Source organism: Oncorhynchus tshawytscha, linkage group LG29 (genome assembly GCF_018296145.1).
Source record: "Oncorhynchus tshawytscha isolate Ot180627B linkage group LG29, Otsh_v2.0, whole genome shotgun sequence".
Classification (NCBI taxonomy): Eukaryota; Metazoa; Chordata; class Actinopteri; order Salmoniformes; family Salmonidae; genus Oncorhynchus; species Oncorhynchus tshawytscha.
The window spans coordinates 8726843-8748481 of NC_056457.1; the positions used below are offsets into that span (position 1 = coordinate 8726843).

The following is a 21639-nucleotide window of genomic DNA, read 5'->3' on the forward strand; positions in this document are numbered from 1 at the left end:
TTCGCCGAGACTGACGTCTTGCTTCTGGACAGGCTAAACACATTCTTGGCACGCTTTGAGGAGAACACAGTGCCACCTACGCGGTCCGCTACCAAGGACTGTGGGCTCTCCTTCTCCATGGCCGACGTGAGTAAAATGTGTTTAACCCTCGCAGACGGCATCCCTAGCCGCGTCCTCAGAGCATGCGCAGACCAGCTTGCTGGTGTGTTTACGGGCATATTCAATCTCTCCCTATCCCAGTCTGCTGTCCCCACATGCTTCAAGATGGCCACTATTCTTCCTGTACACAAGAAGGCAAAGATAACTGAATTTAATGACTATCGCCCCGTAGCACTCACCTCTGTCATCATGAAGTGCTTTGAGAGACTAGTCAAGGATAATATCACCTCTACCATACCTGCCACCCTAGACCCACTTTAATTTGCTTACCGCCCCAATAGATCCACAGACGATGCAATCGCCATCACTCTGTACACTGCCCTATCCCATCTGGACAAGAGGAATACCTATGTAAGAATGCTGTTTATTGACTATAGCTCAGCATTCAACACCATAGTACCCTCCAAGCTCATCATTAAGCTCGAGGCCCTTGGTCTGAACCCCACTCTATGCAACTGAGTCCTGGACTTCCTGACGGGCCACCCCCAGGTGGTGAAGGTAGAAAACATCACCACTGGGGCCCCACAAGGTTGCGTGCTCATCCCCCTGCTGTACTCCCTGCTCACCTATGACTGATTGGCCAAGCAACTCAAACTCCAACTCAATCATCAAGTTTGCAGACGACACAACAGTAGTAGGCTTGATTACCAATGATGATGAGACAGCCTACAGGGAGGAAGTGAGGTCTCTGGGAGTGTTTTGCCTAGAAAACCACCTCCCACTCAACGTAAACAAAACAAAGGAGGTGATCGTGGACTTCAGGAAACAGCAGAGGGTGCACCCCCTATCTAGATCAACAGGATCGCAGGAGAGAAGGCGGAAAGCTTCAAGTTCCTTGGCGTACACATCACTGACACACTGAAATGGACTACCCACACAGACAGTGTTCTGTAGAAGGCGCAACAAGCACCTCTTCAACCTCAGGAGGCTAAAGAAAATTGACTTGTCACCTAAAACCCACAAACTTTTACAGGTGCACAATTGCAAGCATCCTGTCGGGTTGTATGGTACGGCAACTGCACCTCTCGCAACCGCAAGGCTCTCCAGAGGGTGTTGCGGTCTGCTGAAACGCATTACCAGGGACAAACTACCTGCCCTCCAGGACATCTACAGCACCCGATGTCACAGGAAAGCCAAAAAGATCATCAAAGGACATCAGCCACCAGAGCCACTGCCTGTTCACACCGCTATCATCCAGAAGGTGAGATCAGTACAGGTGCATCAAAGCAGGGACCGAGAGACTGTTAAACAGGTTATATCTCAAGGCCATCAGACTGTTAAACAGCCACCACAAGCACATTAGAGGCTGCTGCCTATAGGCATAGACTAGAAATCACTGGCCACTTTAAGGAATGGGACAGTAGTCACTTTAATAATGTTTACATATCTGACATTACTCATCTCATATGTGTTCTATACTATTCTACGGTCTCTTAGTCACTTAATAATGTTTACATTTCTTTCATTACTCATCTCATATGTATATACTGTATTCTATACTATTCTACTGTAACTTAGTCCATTACGCTCCGACATCACTCATCCATATAGTCTAATGCATTCCTACTTAGATTTGTGTGTATAATGTATGTTGTGTCATTTGTTAGATATTACTTGTTAGATATTACTACGCTGTCGGAGCTAGAAGCACAAGAATTTCGCTACACCAGCAATTACATCTGCTAATCACGTGTATGTGACCAATACAATTTGATTAGAATTTCCTCAACATTCAAGTTTGCGCTCTGCAGACCTGAAATTTGCTCAGTGCCAAATTGTTTGGGGAGGGAACATTAATGGAGACTGAAAGCAAAAGTGAATTAAGTCTGAGTGAGGTTTAATAATTGGCGGGCATGGTGTTTGTTAGCATTTGATTGGTCCTGATTTGCGATCCTTCTCGTTTCTGCATCCCAAATGGTACCCTATTCCAAACATAAAGCACTATTTTTGACCAGAGTTCTCTGCATTAAAAAGGGAATTGGGTGCCATTTTGGACTCCCTCTATGTTCTCACTCAATCAGTGAGCACACTTTCTTCTTCCTCTAACAATAATATTTGCATGCCTTTTAAAATACCAGCTGCTAGTCATTTAGCTACAAGCTGCATAGCAGGCATGATTTGCATGGAGATCATTGGCCTTGTCTGCTGACTGTTGGTTTTGGTGACTGATCTCACTGCAGCCTTGCACAGCCTGTCACCTAAAAGTCAGAATCCTACATTAAAGGCACAATCTGTGCCTTTATCAGTTCTGGTGCAGCTCTATAGGAGTTAGACACTTTGTCACTGTGAGACACTTCTTTGTCACTTCTTCTTCTTTGACCATCCCTGGTCTTCATGCTCAGTCCTAGCATTAGACGTCCTTGGTGTTGAGGGGATGGAATAGCAGATGGCGGTCCGCCCATCCGCCCCCTGCTCAGCAGGTAGGGTGGCAAGCCGTGGGATGCAGACACAGGTCAAGGCCAGGTCACAGAGCCTCAATGGTGGGATACTTTACCAATGACAAGGTTGTATTGTGAAATATGTACAACTTTTCCTTGGTAGCTGTTTAATTGTGTCAACTACAAGTGTATAGATTTTTACTAGTGGTGTAAATAAATTAAATGAAAATAAATACTAGTGGTCATAGTTGGGGAATATTCACAGGTGGAAACGTTCCTTGGGAATGAATGGGAATATATGGGAATTAAACAGAAATATATGCAAATTAATATTAATACCATTTAAATGTAGCTGTTTTTTGTATTGGATATATTTTACCATATCATATGGAGGCAGAAACATAAACATTTTATCATAAGTAGACATAATTGCAAATGATTAAATCCTTCCAATAGAAAAAATTATATATTTATAGTTACGAATTTAACTTTAAATGAGTTGACTCTTCACATGGGATGATGTCACTGAATAACAAAATATATTGTATTGGTCATCCTGTTGCATGCTTTGGTGTGTGTGTTCCCAAACAAGCACCAGTTGCACTCTGAGGCGGCTGATGGTTGGATTTTCAGGATGATGGAGGCAACAGGGGAAAGAACATCAGATCCACAAAGTCCCTTCCACCAGGTGGCTGATGAGATATGTTGGCACGACAGCCATATTGCATCTCCATCCCAAAGCCTTTCCTTGGAAGTGTACATCGCCAGACTCCCAAAAACCTTGCCCTCATCCAGGCCAAAGTGGCGAAACACGATAGTGACGCCATAGGCCTTGTTGATCTCTGCACCAGACAGGATGCTCTTGCCAGCATACTTGGGGTCCAACATGTACGCTGTGGCGTGTGTGGGCTTCAGGCAGAAGTCTTCATGCTTTTTGATGTATTTCAGAACTGCAGTTTCCTCTGTTTGCAGCAATAGTGAAGTGGGCAGGGCAGTACGGATTTCTTCAAGCAGTCTGAACATCAGACAGGATGTCATTGACTCCCTCAATCCATGCAATGGCTACGGCTATAGGTTTCAGGAGTTTCAGGCTGCTTACCACCCTCTCCCAAAATACATCATCCAGGAGGATTCTCTTGATGGGGCTGTCCATATCGTCAGACTGATATGGCCATTTCTTGGAGAGACTTCCCCTCCAGGAGACTGTCAAACATGATGACAACACCTCCCCAACTGGTGTTGCTGGGCAGCTTCAATGTGGTGCTCTTATTCTTCTCACTTTGCTTTGTGAGGTAGATTGCTGCTATCACTTGATGACCCTTCACATACCTAACCATTTCCTTGGCTTTCTCATAGTGTATCTGTTTTTTTCAGTGCCATGATGTCATTGAGAAGCAGATTCAATGCATGAGCAACACAGCCAATAGGTCTGTTGTGAGAGTAGGACTCCTCCACTTTAGACCAAGCAGACTTCATGTTCGCAGCATTGTCTGTCACCAGTGCAAATACCTTCTGTGGTCCAAGGTCATTGATGACTGCCTTCAGCTCATCTGCAAAGTAGAGACTGGTGTGTCTCTTATCCCTTGTGTCTGTGCTCTTGTAGAATACTGGTTGAGGGGTGGAGATGATGTAGTTAATTATTCCTTGCCCACGAACATTCGACCACCCATCAGAGATGATTGCAATACAGTCTGCTTTCTCTATGATTTGCTTGACCTTCACATGAACTCTGTTGAACTCTGCATCCAGAAAATGAGTAGATAAAGCATGTCTGGTTGGAGGGATGTATGCTGGGCGAAGAACATTCAGAAATGTCTTCCAATACACATTGCCTGTGAGCATCAGAGGTGAACCAGTTGCATGCACAGCTCGAGCAGGAAGGACATTCATCAGCATTTCTATGACTACGTTCCTCCATTGAGTCAAAATAACTTCTGATTCCAGGAGGACCATGAGCTGTTGCTATCGATAAGGTGTCTGATTCATAATTTTCATCTCAAATAAAAGTAGAGGGACTTTTGTCAGAGGTTGATGCATTGTTGATGCATTGTTGCATTCTTCACATATAATTTTGCACAGTTTTTGCAACTGCTTTTCCTTCTACATTAGCTGCAGTGAAATGTATCCACACATCAGATAGTGCCCGTGGCATTTTTCTGTAAAGATTAGGGTAAAAAAATGGTAAAAAAACCCAAATACAATTCCATGTACAGATAAATAGTTAAGCAGTTAGATTAAACAACTCTTTTGTAAGATAAATGTTTTAAAATGATACCTGTATGGAAACGGATGAATTAACACTCCTCAGTTAGCAGGCTCAAGCAAGCTAAAACAGACATGGTAGCAAAAACTAACTAGCATGAATTGTTACCAAGTTAGAAATGAGTTAAACACACTTTGCTGTAGGCTACTATTTACTAGTTAATAACAAACAATCATGTATGTCATATAAAATGTATTCACCCCACCCAGTACTGCAATCAAAACTTAAAGAATGTAGTCCTTGGCTCAGACAGTGTAGTAGTGTGGGCTCAATAGCATCTCAATACTGTCCCAGATCTTGAGAATCAGCTGTACATGTGATGGAAGAATGCATTGTGAATGCAGAGGGTTGCAGTTCCATTGAATTGGGGATAGTTTAAACCAAAATATGCCACAAGACTTAGAATTGTCTTATGTGTATCCCACAAAAAAAGGTTCACTGTTATAAGCAAACATTTTTTAATGAATTTAAGCAAAATTCCCCAAATCCCTGGGCTTAATTTCCCATGGAAAATTTACGGACATTTTTGGGAAAGTTTCCGACCCTTTGCTACCCTATTCATAGCCTACTACACTATATAGCAGTAGTAGCAGTAGTAGCAGTAGCTATACTTTATGTGAAGATGTAAACACAGTGTTTTGAGTTAAGAGTGACAGAGACTCAGACAGATGAGATTGCTCTCCAGTGTTCTGTCACTCAGCGTCAGCGCGCCACTGTAGGGGAGAATCTGAATTTCACACTCTGCTGGGGTGCCTAACATGCACAACACTTAAAGACAAGGACGGAAATAGAGACTAGTGAGAGGGAATCATTAAAAGGATGAACATGTGTATTCATAAATGAATAAACAAACTGGGAAATACATGAATGGAAAAAACCAATAGCACATTTGCAAGTGAATATGTAACATAGTAAATGCACACCATTCACCTTTTGTAGTGTAGCTCTATTGAGGCATTCTATAGGCCTAGCCAATTACACTGTGTTGCACTATGGTATCTAATCCGAAATAAATTGTAGGTGGCAGACAAAAATCTTTTGAGACTTAAGTTTCGGAAGTCACTCTCCGTGTACTGCTCCTTCCTGTAAGTTGATTGCAGTGCTCACATGGGCAGGACTTTGAATAATTCATCACTATGTAAAAAAATAAAAAAATAAATCTATCTGAAGGGAAAATGAGTGTGGCCCTCTATGCCAAATGAGAGTGAGAGATTGAAGGCGAGAAAAGAGAGAGGAGAGAATGATAGGGGAGCGAAGAAGAGGGAGAAAAAAAAACGCTTTTACATAAAAGTCGGGAAATCACTGCCTTTGAAAAAATAACCATATGTTTCGGTGTGATACGGAATTAGGGCTGTATTCATGAATCTATTCAGGCACAATCAATGCAAGCGCGATTCATAAAAGATGACATACGTTTGACCTGTGAGCTGGGACTTCTGGGCTGCCCAGTGAGTCTGAGCCGAGTGGAGATGGCCATTTGGACTCTTTGAAGTCCTGATGGCTACCGATGGGACCTGGATCAGACCTTTGCCCCCAGCTGCATTAACCCCCGAAGCCCCAGCTATACTACACCAACACTGAGTCAGCACAACCAGGCCTAAGCCTGCCTCCCTGCTTTTCTGGCTGGCTAGCTCCATGCATAATCTCCACACTGTACAGCTATGGGCTCAGCTCCATTATTCAAACTTCAGGATTTGTTTACAGTGCATTTTATTATGTTCCCATACTATGGGATATCTTGACTTTCGATGGCGTTAATGTTATGGTCTATGTTGGAGTACTGTAAGTCAATTTGCTATGAATTAAGGGGGCGCTGAGCACACTTATCATTCTGTTTACTTCTCAACGTCCCTCTGTGTTTCACTACTGTCTCCCTCTCGGTCTGCTGCGTACTGACCCACATCTATACTGAACAAAAATATAAATGCAACATGCAACAATTTGAACGATTTGACTAAGTTACAGTTCATATAAGGAAATCAGTTAATTGAAATAAATAAATTAGGCCCTAATCTATGGATTTCACATGACTGGGCAGGGTTGCAGCCATGGTTGGGCCTGGGAGGGCATAGGACAACCCACTTGGGAGCCAGGTCCAGCCAATTAGAATGAGTTTTTCCCCCAAAAGACTTTAATACGGACATAAATACTCCTCAGTTTCATCAAATGTCCGGGTGGCTGATCTCAGACGATCCCGCAGGTAAAGGATGTGGAGATCCTGGGCTGGTGCGGTTTCAAGTGGTATGCGGTTGTGAGGCTGGTTGGACGTACTGCCAAATTCTCTAAAATGATGTTGGAGGCGGCTTATAGTAGAGAAATTAACAATCAATTATCTGGCAACAGCAGTGGTTGACATTCATGTAGTCAGCATGCCAATTGCACGCTCCTTCAAAACTTGAGACATCTGTGGCATTGTGTTGTCCCAGCACAAGTGCACCTGTGTATTGATCATGCTGTTTAATCAGCTTCTTGATATGCCACACCTGCCAGGTAGATGGATTATCTTGGCAAAGGATAAATGCTCATTAACAAGGATGTAAACACATTTAAGAGAAATAAGCTTTTTGTGTATATGGGAAATGTTATTTGGGATCTTATTTCAGCTCATGAAACATGGAACCAACACTTTACATGTTAACATTTTCATTTTTGTTCAGTATAGATCAAAATATTGCGATATGAAGATAGTATGATACACACACACACACACACACATGGCATGACCGCTTTTGCCTGATTGTTTGAGGCAGCTGTTGTGGTGATGAAAAGAGGCGAGTCAGAAAGAGGATTAGCAAGGCTGTGAAAAAGCAGAGAATTATTGACAGAAAAGGGGGATTTAGATTTAGCCTCTGGCCGTCCCAACAAGCTTCTCCACAGACAGACCCTCTTCTATGATGACTCAGTAAGACCCAGTAAGTTCATTTTAGAGTTCATTTTAGAGTCCCAAATGGCACCCTATTCCCTATTTAGTCCACTACTTTTGACCAGGGCTATGGTGCACTAAATATGGTATAGGCTGTAATTTGGGATGCAGATTAGACTGACATTGCACTACTTTGGAAACTCACTGTCTGTCCTTACAGACCCCCTCACCAAGGGGGGCATTTTCTATAAGGCCTTATCCCATCAGTGAAACTGATGTCAACCATTGGCAAAACTCATAAACTTATTAGCAAAACTCACAGGGTGATGGGACAAAATTAGTACTATGATGAACTAATATTACACTGTCAAACAGAGACGAATACTGCATAACTCTACATGGAGAAAATGCCAAAACAAAAATCTCATTCTAAATATATCCAAATATCTGGTGATTAAAATAATTCCAGATCTGTATAAATCTTTGGTGATTAAAATAGGATGACATTAAGAATCCAGTGCACCAGTCCTGTACGTCTATTTTAACTGCAGATGAGAAGAGTCAACAACGCCAAATCAGTGGTTTAATCATATAAAGAATTGTACTGTACCATTTCGATGTGGGTAGAGAAAGCTTGATGGACACTAAGAAAGCTTTGTTGTAGAGTGTTTAACACAACATCCGGGGAGGGGCCAGCTGAGTATAAGACTGTATCATCTGCATATAAATGGGTGAGAGAGTTTCCTGTGCTATGTTGTTGATTTAAATTGAAAAGAGCGTGGGGCCTAGGATCGAGCCTTGGGGAACTCGCTTGGTGACAGGCAGTGGCTGAGAAAGCAGATGTTGGTACTTCATACACTGCACTTTTTGAGAGGGGTAGTTAGCAAACCAGGCCAAACGCCCCTTGGAGACACCAATACTCCTTATCCGACCCACAAGAATAGAATGGTCTACCGTATCAAAAGCTTTGGCCAAGTCAATAAAAATAGCAGCATTGCTTAGAATCAAGGGCAATGATGACATTTAGGATCTTTAAGGTTGTAGGGACACATCCATAACCTGGGCCGAAATCAGATTGCATACCAGAGAGAATACAATAGACATCAAGAAAGCCAGTCAGTTGATTATTGACTATGTTTTCCCAACACTTTTGATAAACAGGGCAAGATATAAATGTGGCTATAACAGTTAGGATCAGCTTGATCTCCCCTTTAAATTTAAGGGCACACTGTGGCTGCCTTCTAAGCAATAGGAACCTCCCCAGAGAGGGGAAAAAGGTCAGTGATAGGCTCTGTGATGATAGGGGCAGCAACCTTAAAGAAGAAAGAATTTAAACCATCTGACCCAGATGGATTTTTGGGGTCAAGTTTAAGGAGCTCCTTTAGCACCTCAGACTCAGTGACCATCTGCAGGGAGAAACTGTGTAGCGGGGCAGGGGGAAAAGAGGGAGGAGCATCACACAGAACCCAAACCGGCTGCACGCGTGCGCTATCATGCATAAATTGATTTTGTCCCCCACACCAAACTCGATCAAGACACGCAGGTTAAAATATCAAAACAAACTCTGACCCAATGACAGTAATTTGGGTACAGGTCGAAAAGCATTAAACATGTATGGCAATTTAGCTAGTTAGCTTGCACTTGCTAGCTAATTTGTCCTATTTAGCTAACTTGCTGTTGCTAGCTAATTTGTCCTTCGATATAAACATTGAGTTGTTATTTTATCTGAAATGCACAAGGTCCTCTACTCCGACAATTAATCCACACATAAAACAGTCAACCGAATCGTTTCTAGTCATCTCTCCTCCCAGGCTTTTTCATCTTTGAACTTATATGGTGATTGGCATCTACACTTTCATAGTATTACCACGACAACCGGGAAAACAGTTCGTCTTTCAATCACCCACGTGGATATAACCAATGAGGAGATGGCACGTGGGTACCTGCTTCTATAAACCAATGTGGAGATGGGAGAGGCAGGACTTGCAGCGCGATCTGTGTCAGAAATAAGAATGACTTCTATTTTAGCCCTTGTCAACGCAGACTCTCGTTGGCGCGCGTGAGCAGTGTGGGTACAATAATTGAATAACATATATTCTTAAATTACGTACGCGACCCGAGCGGTGTAGTCAGGGTATCAGGGCTAGTCGCATTAGGATGGCTGGGAGATAAGGAAGTGTTAGACGGGCAAGGAGGCATGGCTTAGTCAAATAGGAATCCTGACTTAATGAAGTGATGATTAAAGAGCTCAGCCATGCGCTCCTTGTCAGTAATAACCACATCATCAACATTAATGGACATGGGCAGCTGTGAGGAGGAGGGTTTATTCTCCAGGTCTTTCACCGTTGTCCAGAACGTCTTGGGGTTAGACCCACAGAAAGATAACTGCTCCTTAAAGGAACTAACTGGCCTTCCGGATAGCCTCATTTGCCTGAACGTTAGCCAGTCAGCCGGAGCAATTGTGTGCATAGCCTTTCGCCGAATGAGTAACTCTACCAGATCACAGTCGAACCAGTGGCTGAACCAGTCTTTATGTGGTCATGTTTGTTAATAATACCACTGAAAATATACAAAATAAGATCCAAGCATCCTCGACAGAGGGGATCAAGCTGATTCTATACCAATTTCCAGTGGCCAGGTCATGAAGGTGCCACTAGTGTTGATCAAAGCCTCGAGTAATGAACCTATTTTTGACACAATTGGCTGGAACTGCTCAATGCTTCAGGAAGCTTCGTTTCCTCATCACTAACTACAGGGCAAAACAGCTCAAAAGGCTAGCCACTCAACCATTAAAGGTCAATGTATTTGTTTTTTCCAAAAATCATTATAGTTTAGAATGTTCAAAAAAGTTACAATTGAATCCATAATTAATTTATAATTCCAAATAATAAACAGTTAAAACAGTAAGTCATCAATTCAAATTAGGCAAACCATATGGTCATCCAAACAAAAACAATCAAAAATGAATCTGAAAAATCTTTCAGTCCATTCAGTCCGTCAGGCCACAATGTGTATGTGTTGGGGGAGGGGAAGGGGTGGGGTCTGTATTCAGTAATATACTGAATACAGTTCATACAGTATCATACTGTTGATTAATACAGTAAGTCCCTGATAAAATTACAAAAACGGTGTTTAATCAACCAAAGTTTACTCAAACCATTGAAACGACGGAAACTATGACATGAAGCTCAACATCTGTTGAGCCTTACTAATGAGTGCAGCACTGAGCCATCATGTACAGTAGAGAAAGAGTACATTTGTAATGTAAATGCAGGGCTTTGAGTTTTGGTCTGGAGCTGTCAGCCCCCAAACTGGTGTAGCAGACCTCTGAAGGGCACACGTAATTAATTCACACACTCTAATGTGAAATCCATACACTCACTGACAGGTATTAATTTGGCTCCAGGAGGTGTGTGAATGTATGCGTACGGGGGGGGGTTGCAGATTTGAAGCCCATCCCCTTCTAACACCTGTTTGGATGGAAGTTCTGCATCCCAAAAAGCACCCGATCCCCTATAACGTGCGTCAAAGGTAGTGCACTATATAGGGAAGAGGGTGCCATTTGGGATGTACACAGTGCCACCTCAGTGCTTAGCCAGGTACAAGTGATGTAATGAAGAGAGCCATAGTGGGAAGGGAAATGAGTCTAGGGGGGCCACAGGATCATAGAAAGAGATATAATTACAGTTTAAAGAGTCACTGGCAGTTTAATCAGCATGTCACATTTGTTCTGGGTTTGGATGAAACTGAAACGTACACTCGGACACGAATGCATGCACACATCACTGTTCCGGCAGGTGACGGGTGGACTTTAATCAGGGGGTGAGTGTTCGAGTGCATGGATGTTATTTCCCTGGTGATTCAGGGTATTGTGTGGGTCTGTCATTTCCACATTGTCTTCTCCCAGACATGGTGCATCAGACATCAGGGAGAGGAGTGCAGAGGAGGGCAGGGCAGAGGAGAGGAGAGCAGAGGAGAAGCACACTCAAGGAGCACTACTAATAGCCAGCATTGTCACAGCCAGACCTTCCCCATACCCCTGTCACAATCCCCTTCTCCCCCCACATTTCCTCTCCTTGTATCTAACATTTAATTAAAGGATGATTTCCCACTTTTAAGGCCGTTCCTCACACCCTTTGCGTATGCTTTCCTACTGATGAGGAATGTTGTACAGTATTTTATTGCCGTGTCTTCTATTGAATGGCAGTTAGGTAATGGCAGTCTGCTTACTGCTCAAAACTAAAGAAGTCACAGCCTGTAGAAAATGAGTCTGCATCTCAAATGGCACCCTATTCCCTTTATAGGGAACTACTTTTGATCAGAGCCCTGGTTAAACGTAGTGCACTAAATATGGAAGGGGAGAGGTGACTACCATAGTCCCTGTGCCCAAGAACACTAAGGTAACCTGCCTAAATGACTACCGACCTATAGCACTCACGTCAATAGCCATGAAATGCTTTGAAAGGCTGGTCATGGCTCACATCAACACCATTATCCTAGAAACCCTAGACCCACTCCAATTTGCATACTGCCCCAACAGATCCACAGATGATGCAATCTCTATTGCACTCCATACTGCCCTTTCACACCTGGATAAAAGGAACAGCTATGTGAGAATGCTATATTGACAACAGCTCAGCGTTGTCTGATCCTCAACACGGGGGCCCCTCAGGGGAGCTTGCTCAGTCCCCTCCTGTTCACTCATGATTGCACGGCCAGGCACGACTCCACAACCGTGATTAAGTTTGCTGATGACACAACAGTGGAAGGGAGGAGGTCAGAGATCTGACCGTGTGGTGCAAGGACATCAACCTATCCCTCACCGTGATCAAGGCAAAGGAGATGATTGTGGACTACAGGAAAAGGAGGACCGAGCACACTCCCATTCTCATCGACGGGGCTGTAGTGGAGCAGGTTGAGAGCTTCAAGTTCCTTGGCGTCCACATCAACCACAAACTTACAATTGTCCAAGCACACCAACTGGCAACTGCTCAGTGTCAGAGGAAGGCCCTAAAAATGGTCAAAGACTCCAGCCACCCTAGTCATAGACTGTTCTCTCTGCTACCGCACGGCAAGCGGTACCGGAGCGCCAAGTCTAGGTCCAAGAGGCTCCTAAATAGCTTCTACCTCCAAGCTATAAGACTCCTGAACAGCTAATCAAATGGCTACCCAGACTATTTACATTGCCCCTCCCCCTTTGGAACACTTCTGCTACTCTCTGTTATTATCAATGCATAGTCATCTTAATAACTCTATCTACATGTTCATATTACCTCTTACCTCGATACGGGTTCCCCCGCACAGTGACTCTGTACCGCTACCCCCTGTATATAGCCCTGCTATTGTTATTTACTGCTGCTCTTTAATCATTTGTCATTCTTATCTGTTAGGTTTTTATGGTGTTTTCTTAAAACTGCATTGTTGGTTAAGGGCTTGTAAGTAAGCATGTCACTGTAAGGTCACCTGTTGTATTCGGCACATGTGACATGAAATTAGATTTTTTTTTGTTGATTTGATGACATTTGGGACTGAGAGTAGTTCCTCAAAGAGACTGCAGGACCCCTCAGCCTTATATATTTCAAGGAGCACAAATAGGCTTAAAGTTAAATGCTTGCTCTTATCTTCTCCTTTTGGGGAGGGGGGGTGGATTCCGTGCATGTTCTCTCTTTCATGCTATATCTCACGGCTTCCCAAAGGACCGCGTTTGGGATGAGAACTGAGACAGCGCAGGTTAGATTTTTTTTGCGAAACTCATCTTAGCTGAATACGTTACAGTATTGAATGTCTCTCCGACCAAGCATTTCTGGTTTGAGAGTTAAGTCTCTTGTTTTCGTATTCCTTGAGCAGTGTAATTGCCTTAATACAAAACTGTTTATTTGTTCTTCTATTTTTTAATGTTCTCTCAACATTGTTTTTCTCTCTCTTTCCTGTTCTGTTTTTATTAAAGACCTGCCCGCTTGCATGGAGAACAACAGGCTTGGATTTAAGGACTGGCGAGACATTGTGTGGAAGAGGAGACAATAAAGTGGGTGAGTTAATGCATATCTTCTTTATAACTATACTGCAACCCAACCTCATGATGAAAACGTTCCCAGGGCACGTTTTTGCAAACAAGAGAAAAGATGCACATTCTTATCTGAAGGTTGGGTTGCAGTACCTATACTTTATAGCATAAGAGCCACTGTTGATACAGTCCCAAAATGTTTTGCACGTCAGCAATCAAGATTTCAAGATATAGAACTTTCAAAATACTGAAAGTGTCACAGTAGTTGGTATGTTTGCCATGATCCAGTCTGTCAAGGCTGGCCCCGACTGTCATCATTATTCAGACCAATACACACGCTCTTTTCGTTGAACTTTGACCTTTCTGACAGAACATTGCATTAGACGGCAACAACCTTGCTGTAACCCCAGTCATGACACGCATGGACAGGAACACATTGGAGTGTGGGTGTCTGTCAGATCGGACAGAGAGGGAGAGATGGAGGAAGAGAAGAGAGAGGGGGAGGATAATGTAGGATAGAAGAAGTCAGACATGGAGTGGGAAGCGAGATGGAGATGGAGAGAGGGATAGGAGAGAGACTGGGGGAAAGAGTAAGATTGGGGCTGAATCAGCTATGTGCTCTTTGTGTCTGTCGCCTCAGCAGCTCTCCAGTAGCCATGACTTTTTTTCTACACGGTTCAGAACATTTAATGATATTTGGTGGCACACCAGATGTTGGCCATGAGATTATAAGAGTTTATACTCCAAAGAAGGAAGGAAACGTGTTTGTTAAGAGATAAAAAGTGCTGAACTTGGTTACTCTCTGCCAGCCACATTCAAACCAACTCTGGCCATGCTGCGGAAGATTGAGAAGAGAGAAAATTCTCCATTCTGTGTGTGGTAGAATTGGTGTATGGAACTTCCGAGGCCGTACTGTACGCAGTGCTTAAATTGGGCCAGTACACACAGAGTACCTTCACCTCAAATATTATACTGCTTGAGTACTCACACCTTTTATAGAATAATGGCTTAAAAATATGACGAGCACTGGCACCAAAATAACATTTGTACAGACACCCAAAATGAGCATCTATTTCAGTCCACTTCAAGCACTGTGTGAGTGTCTGAATTGGAATGCATGATACAGCAGTAATCCTATGGGGTTGGTTGTGAGGCTTAAAACAGCTTTTAGGTAGCTAGCTGGAGAGTTTAGTGAGTTCAGAGAGGTAGAGTATGGTAAAGTAGGGACACAGCTGCCATCAGAACATACCTCTGGTTGCATCCCAAATGGCACCATATTAAATTTATATTGTATGACTTTTGACCAGGGTAGGGCAGACCAAGTAGTGCACTATAAAGGGAATAGGGTCCCATTTGCGACACTGCCAGATTAAACATTAGGCTAGCAACAGGACTCTGCAGGAGAGGAGAGTTACTGCTGTGTAATGTGTAGCTGGTAGATTCTGGTAAAGTGTTAGATGTAGTGCAAATTGTGTTTGGATGCACTTTGCCGAACAAAGTATTGGAGATTTTTTTTTAAATGTTCAGAAGAATCTTTAGTCCGATCTTGAGTCCGTTAATTTGAGTGATGTTAAATGTTGGAATATGTGTGACAATTCGGAACAGATGAAGGTTTCAGAAAATGATAATATGACTACAATTCAAATGAATTTGGCTAAAGTACAAATATAGAGCCTCACAGCGGAGGTGTCACCATACCCATGATACCTAGCGGTCAAACAGGATAATGTTTCCAATCTTTTTTTCCACCATTCATTTTTCACATAGGGATTTTAGAAACCCTTAAAATAAGGGTTGTGTTTTGTGTAGGCTTACCCTGGCATGATGTTTTGACAACCATGTACAGTTGAAGTCGGAAGTTCAAATACATTTTGGTTGGAGTGATTAAATCTAATTTTTCAACCACTCCACAAATTTCTTGTTAACAAACTATAGTTTTGGCAAGTCAATTAGGACATCTACTTTGTGCATGACACAAGTAATTTTTCCAACAATTGTTTTTCAGACAGATTATTTAATGTTTAATTCACTGTATCACAATTCCAGTGGGTCAGAAGTTTACATACACTAAGTTGACAGTGCCTTTTAACAGCTTGGAAAATTCAAGAAAATGATGTCACAGCTTTAGAAGCTTCTGATTGGCTAATTGACATAATTTGAGTCAATCGGAGGTGTACCTGTGGATGTATTTCAAGGCCTACCTTCAAACTCAGTGCCTATTTGCTTGACATCATGGGAAAATCAAAAGGAATCAGCCAAGGCCTCAAAAAAACAAATTGTAGCCCTCCACAAGTCTGGTTCATCCTTGCGAGCAATTTCCAAATGCCTGAAGGTACCCTGTTCATCTGTACAAACAATAGTATGCAAGTATAAACACCATGGGACCACCCAGCTGTCATACCGCTCAGGAAGGAGACGCGTTCTGTCTCCTAGAGATGAACGTACTTTGGTGCGAAATGTGCAAGTCAATCCTTAAACAACAGCAAAGGACATTGTGAAGATGCTGGAGGAAACAGGTACAAAAGTATCTATATCCAGAGTAAAACGAGTCCTATATCGACATAACCTGAAAGGCCGCTCAGCAAGGAAGAAGCCACTGCTCCAAAACCGCCATAAAAAAGCCAGACTACGGTTTTGAAATGCACATGGGGATAAAGATCGTACTTTTTGGAGAAATGTCCTCTGGTCTGATGAAACGAAAATAGAACTGTTTGGCCATAGTGACCATCTTTATGTTTGGAGGAAAAAGGGGTAGGCTTGCAAGCCGAAGGACACCATCTCAACCGTGAAGCATGGGGGGTGGCAGCATCATGTGTGGGGGTGCTTTGTTGCAGGAGAGACTGGTGTATTTCACAAAATAGGTGGCATCATGAGGCAGGAAAATTATGTGGATATATTGGAGCAACATCTCAAGACATCAGTCAGGAAGTTAAAGCTTAGTCACAAATGGGTCTTCCAAATGGACAATGACCCCAAGCATACTTCAAAAGTTGTGGCAAAATGGCTTAAGGAAAACAAAGTTAAGGTATTGGAGTGGCCATCACAAAGCCCTGATCCCATAGAACATTTGTGGGCAGAACTGAAAAGCGTGTGCGAGCAAGGAGGCCTACAAACCTGACTCAGTTACATCCGCTCTGTCAGGAGGAATGGGCCGAAATTCACGCAACTTATTGTGGGATTCTTGTGGAATTCTACCCGAAACGCTTGACCCAGGTTAAACAATTTAAAGGCAATGTTATCAAATACTAATTGAATGTACGTAAGCTTATGACCCACTGGGAATGTGATGAAAGAAATAAAAGCTGAAATAAATCATTCTCTCTACTATTATTCTGACATTTCACATTCTTAAAATAAAGTGATGATCCTAACTGACCTAAGACAGGGAATTTTTACTAGGATTAAATGTCAGGAATTGTGAAAAACTGAGTTTAAATGTATTTGGCTCTCAGACAATCTCTCTCGGACAAGGTGACTTTTATCACCGTAGGGATGGTGCCAGGTTTCCTTCAGATGTGACGCTTGGCATTCAGGCCAAAGAATTCAGTCTTGGATTCATCAGTCCAGAGAATGTTGTTTCTCATGGTCTGAGAGTCCTTTAGGTGCCTTTTGGCAAACTACAAGCAGGCTGTCATGTGCCTTTTGCTGAGGAGTGGATTCCGTCTGTCCACTCTACCCTAAAGGCCTGATTTGTTGAAGTGCTGCAGAGAGGGTTTTCCTTCTGGAATGTTCTCCCATCTCCACAGAGGAACTCTGGAGCACAGTCAGAGTGACCATCGGGTTCTTGGTCACCTCACTGACCAAGGCTCTTCTCCCCCGATTGCTCAGTTTGGCCGAGCAGCCAGCTCTAGGAAAAGTCTTGATGCTTCCATTTAAGATTAATTTAGATCTGTGCCTTGACACAATCCTGTCTTGGAGCTCTACGGACAATTCCTCCGACCTCATGGCTTGGTTTTTACTCTGACATGCTCTGTCAACTGTGGGACCTTATATAGACAGGTGTGTGCCTTTCCAAATAATGTCCAATCAATTGAATTTACCACAGGTGGACTCTAATCAAGTTGTAGAAACTTCTTAAGGATGATAAATGGAAAAAGGATGCACCTCTGCTCAATTTCGAGTGTCATAGCAAAGGATCTGAATTCTTATATAAATAAGGTATTTCTGTTTTTTATTTTGAATAGATTTGCAAACATTTCTAAAAAAAACTTTTTTCACTTTGTCATTCTGGAATATTGTGTAGATTGATGAGGGAAAAAATGTGTTTAATCAATTTTAGAATAAGGCTGTAATGTAACAAAATGTGGAAAAAGTCAGGTCTGAACTTCCCGAATGCACTGTACATTGCTTGTTTTGTTAGGCAAACTATTTGAGTTTTAGCAACCATGAAATGGTGGAGTGATTTCTACATATCACTCCTTTAAAAGTGATATGTTCCACTGCATTAAGAATGTGAACACGTTAGTAGTCTAGGTAATTAGTGTGAGTGGAGGACATAAACTCCCTGTGGCAAGTCTTGTAGCCCTACATCTTGCCCTACTCCAGCGTGTGTGTGTGCGTGTGTGCGTGTGTGCGTGCCTGCCTGCCTGCTTGGATCCTAGTGCCATAACTGACCATGACCAAATAGATCAGATCAGGTTAGCATTGAATAACTTCAATCAGACCCCCTCTCACCTGTAGAAGGGGAAGGAAAGAACTAGTGGGGATTAATAACTCACGTCCTGTTGTAAATCAATGGAGAAGATCCAAGCCTGTGCTCTCCAAATTCAACAAAGGAATGTGCTTTGTCTCAATAGACCTTTCCCCCCTGAAACTCTTAACACGTTCAAAAGCAAATTCTGGAACAATATATCTAACATAGAATGTGGGGAATGGTTAGAGGTGATCTATAGAACACTAATGTCATTTGTAATTCTTTGACATCATTAAAACATGCATAAAGGAAATACTGTAACTTAGAAAGTATACTCACTGCATTAATGAAGTTTCCATACAATGCGTTGTGCATGTAATATGAAAAATGGTTAAATTGTTTTTGTTAAGAGAGTGATGTGATTTCAGAAGTTATAAGAGGTAATTATTTTCCATGACTTTGCACAGTGGGTAATCACCGCCCCTGAGTGAGGTCAGGGAGCGTGCCAGCCTGCTGGAGCCGCCCCTTTCGAGCAAAAGGAATAAATGATGGGTTAAGAAAAAAACACATTATGCAAGAAAAGTGTGAAGCAGCAGCTGCGCGTTTAAAATGGTTTGAACTTTGAATCTCAACACGAGGTGGAGACGATAATATCACCTCCCGGACAATCACTGGTACAGCTGATTAGCTGTTCTAAAGAAAGTATCTTTGAAAGCGAATTTAACCCTTGTGCTGTCTTAAGGGTCAAAAATGACCCACCACTATGTTTAACAGCAGAGAGAACCTCCCAAATTATATTTTTTCAACTTTAAATGTTGTATCTTTTCCTTGAGTGACCCCAACATGAGAAAAAGTGAAACATTGCCTTTGTTCATATTTCCATGAAAGCTAAACACCACCAGGGTACAAAGATTGTCTTCGGGTAATTTTTGACCCGGCAGTTATAAAATATTTTACACACCACAAAAACCACAAACACACACACACCCAATGTGAAATTGAGGTTATGTGTGCTACTGATTAAAAATTCCTTGTGCATGTGCAGCATCTCAACAGCAAAATAACATGGTCCTTGTCACCACATGACATACCAGGGAAGGATGGCAGCACAAAATGTCATAAGGATGACCCCAGGGCCCACAAGTTGCCCATGCCCAGGACATCGCCTCAACATTCTACATGTTCATCACACCAGCCATTGAAAAAAATCATCCACGAGATGAAAAATATGTAGGGTTTCCGTAAATATGGAGACAATTGGAAAAGGATGTATGAGATTGACCTGCGTGCCTACATAGGGCTGCTATTCTTAGCAGGTGTGTATAGGTCTCGAGGCGAGGCTACATGTAGACTCTGGGATGCAGAGAGTGGAAGGGCGATTTTCCGTGCCACGATGCCATTGAACGTCTTTCACACTTTCTCAAGAATGCTATGATTTGATAACCGTGAGTCAAGGCCTGTAAGACATGTGAGATACAAACTGGCGGCCATAGGAGAGGTCTGGGAGAAGTGGGTGGAGCGTTTGTCATGCCTCGACAACCCTGGGCCTGAGGTAACAGTGGATGAGCAACTGGTTCCATTCAGAGGTACATTTTTATTTTCATATCTGTAATGTAAGTGATTTTCACTGTTAATTGCATTATATATTACTGTAATATCGTTGATATGTAATTGTTTTTAGTGACACTGATAATAATTACTGATAGTAATCTCTTTTGTCAAAAGATCGCTGTCCTTTCCGGTAATATGTGCCCAGCAAGCCAGCAAAGTATGGCATCAAGATATGGGTGGCCTGTGATACACAATTCGGCTATGCTTGGAAGATGCAAGTCTACATAGGGATGCCGACCAGTGGAGGCCCGGAGAAGAACCAGGGGATGCGGGTTGTGCTTAATGTGACAGATGGACTGAGGGGGCACAATATCACATGTAACCATTTCTTCACCTCTTATGAACTCAGCCAGCAGCTCCTGAAGAGGAAGATCACCATGGTTGGCACAGTTAGAAAGAACAAGCCTGAGCTCCCCACTGCACTTCTCACAACAAGGGGGAGAGAGGCCTTCTCATCAAAGTTTGCCTTCACCCCCACCACCACTCTGGTTTCTTATCTCTCAAAGAGGAATACGAATGTGGTCCTCCTGAGCACACTGCACAAAAAGGCTGAGATCAGTGATTGTGAGGACAGGAAGCCAGCCATCATTCTGGACTACAACCACAACAAAGGAGGCATGGACAACCTGGACAAGGTGATTGGAACTTACAGCTGCAGAAGGATGACAGCCCACTGGCCCCTGGTCATCTTCCATAACATAATTGATGTGTCCTCATACAATGTCTTCATGATATGGAACAAGAGCAACCCTACCTGGATGCCTGATAAGCGGAACAAGAGGAAGGTGTTCCTTGAGCTGCTGGGAAAGGCACTTGTAACTCCACACATTCAAAGAAGGGAGCGCCTCCCCCGCACAACAGCCTCTGCAGAGCTTGTGAAAGCTGAACAGGGGGCTGAGTTGTGTCCTGTTCCACCTTATGCTGCTACTGGGGTAGGCAAGTGGAGGAGATGCCAATTCTGCCCCCCAAAGAAGGACTGTAAAACAAATACTATGTGCTGCACATGTGAGAAATACATCTTCAAAGTCCATGCACACACACTTCCATACTGTCCTACATGTGCTAATTAGAGTTGATTGATCTATGTTCTTCATGTTTTTGTTTTGTATCTATTATCTTATTTTATTCTTATTTATTGTTGTTGTTTATACTCCTTGTGGGTGGGGGCAGTGGTTAAAAAAATGGGAGAAGATGAATTTTGTAGTTAAATTCCTAATTGTACAGTATATAAGAATATATCACTATGTTGCCAAAAAAGTTCAAGATTGTTATTGTTTCCCTTCAATAAAATGCATTCAAAACTACTTCCTGGGGGGGCAGTGGTTAAAAAAATGGGAGAAGACTAGTATTTTGTAGTTGAATTCCTAATTGTACAGTATATCAGAATATATCACTATGTTGCCAAAAAAAGTTTCCCTTCAATAAAATGCATTCAAAACTACTTCCTGCACATTTCTGCTATTTTCTTAGGCTACACAAGTGATATTTCTTGCTAAAAAAAAATATGTTTACAACTATGCAGTACCTTTAGAAATAATAATAATAAACCTCTACATTAGTAAAGAAAACAATTATGACTGGTGTGTTGTAATAAAAACGAGTGGTGTCCACTGATTAAATGCAGTCTTTCTGCACTGTAAAGAGGGAAAACACAGATATTCACAAAGTTTGTGATGAATGACAGGTTGTTTCTTCATGCAAAATAGATTTGAGGTTTAACATTTAATT

General features: G+C 42.5%; 1 protein-coding gene across 2 annotated transcripts in view; it reads left to right on the plus strand.

Annotated features, from left to right (window-relative positions):
- The window catches only part of dlgap1b (discs, large (Drosophila) homolog-associated protein 1b), a 279478-nt gene that overhangs the window by 84891 nt on the left and 172948 nt on the right, over positions 1-21639 (plus strand). For both annotated transcript variants that reach the window (XM_024393091.1, XM_024393093.2), the window contains exon 2: positions 13611-13692. The gene's annotated coding sequence lies outside the window, so the exon portion shown is untranslated. The remainder of the gene's footprint in view (positions 1-13610; positions 13693-21639) is intronic.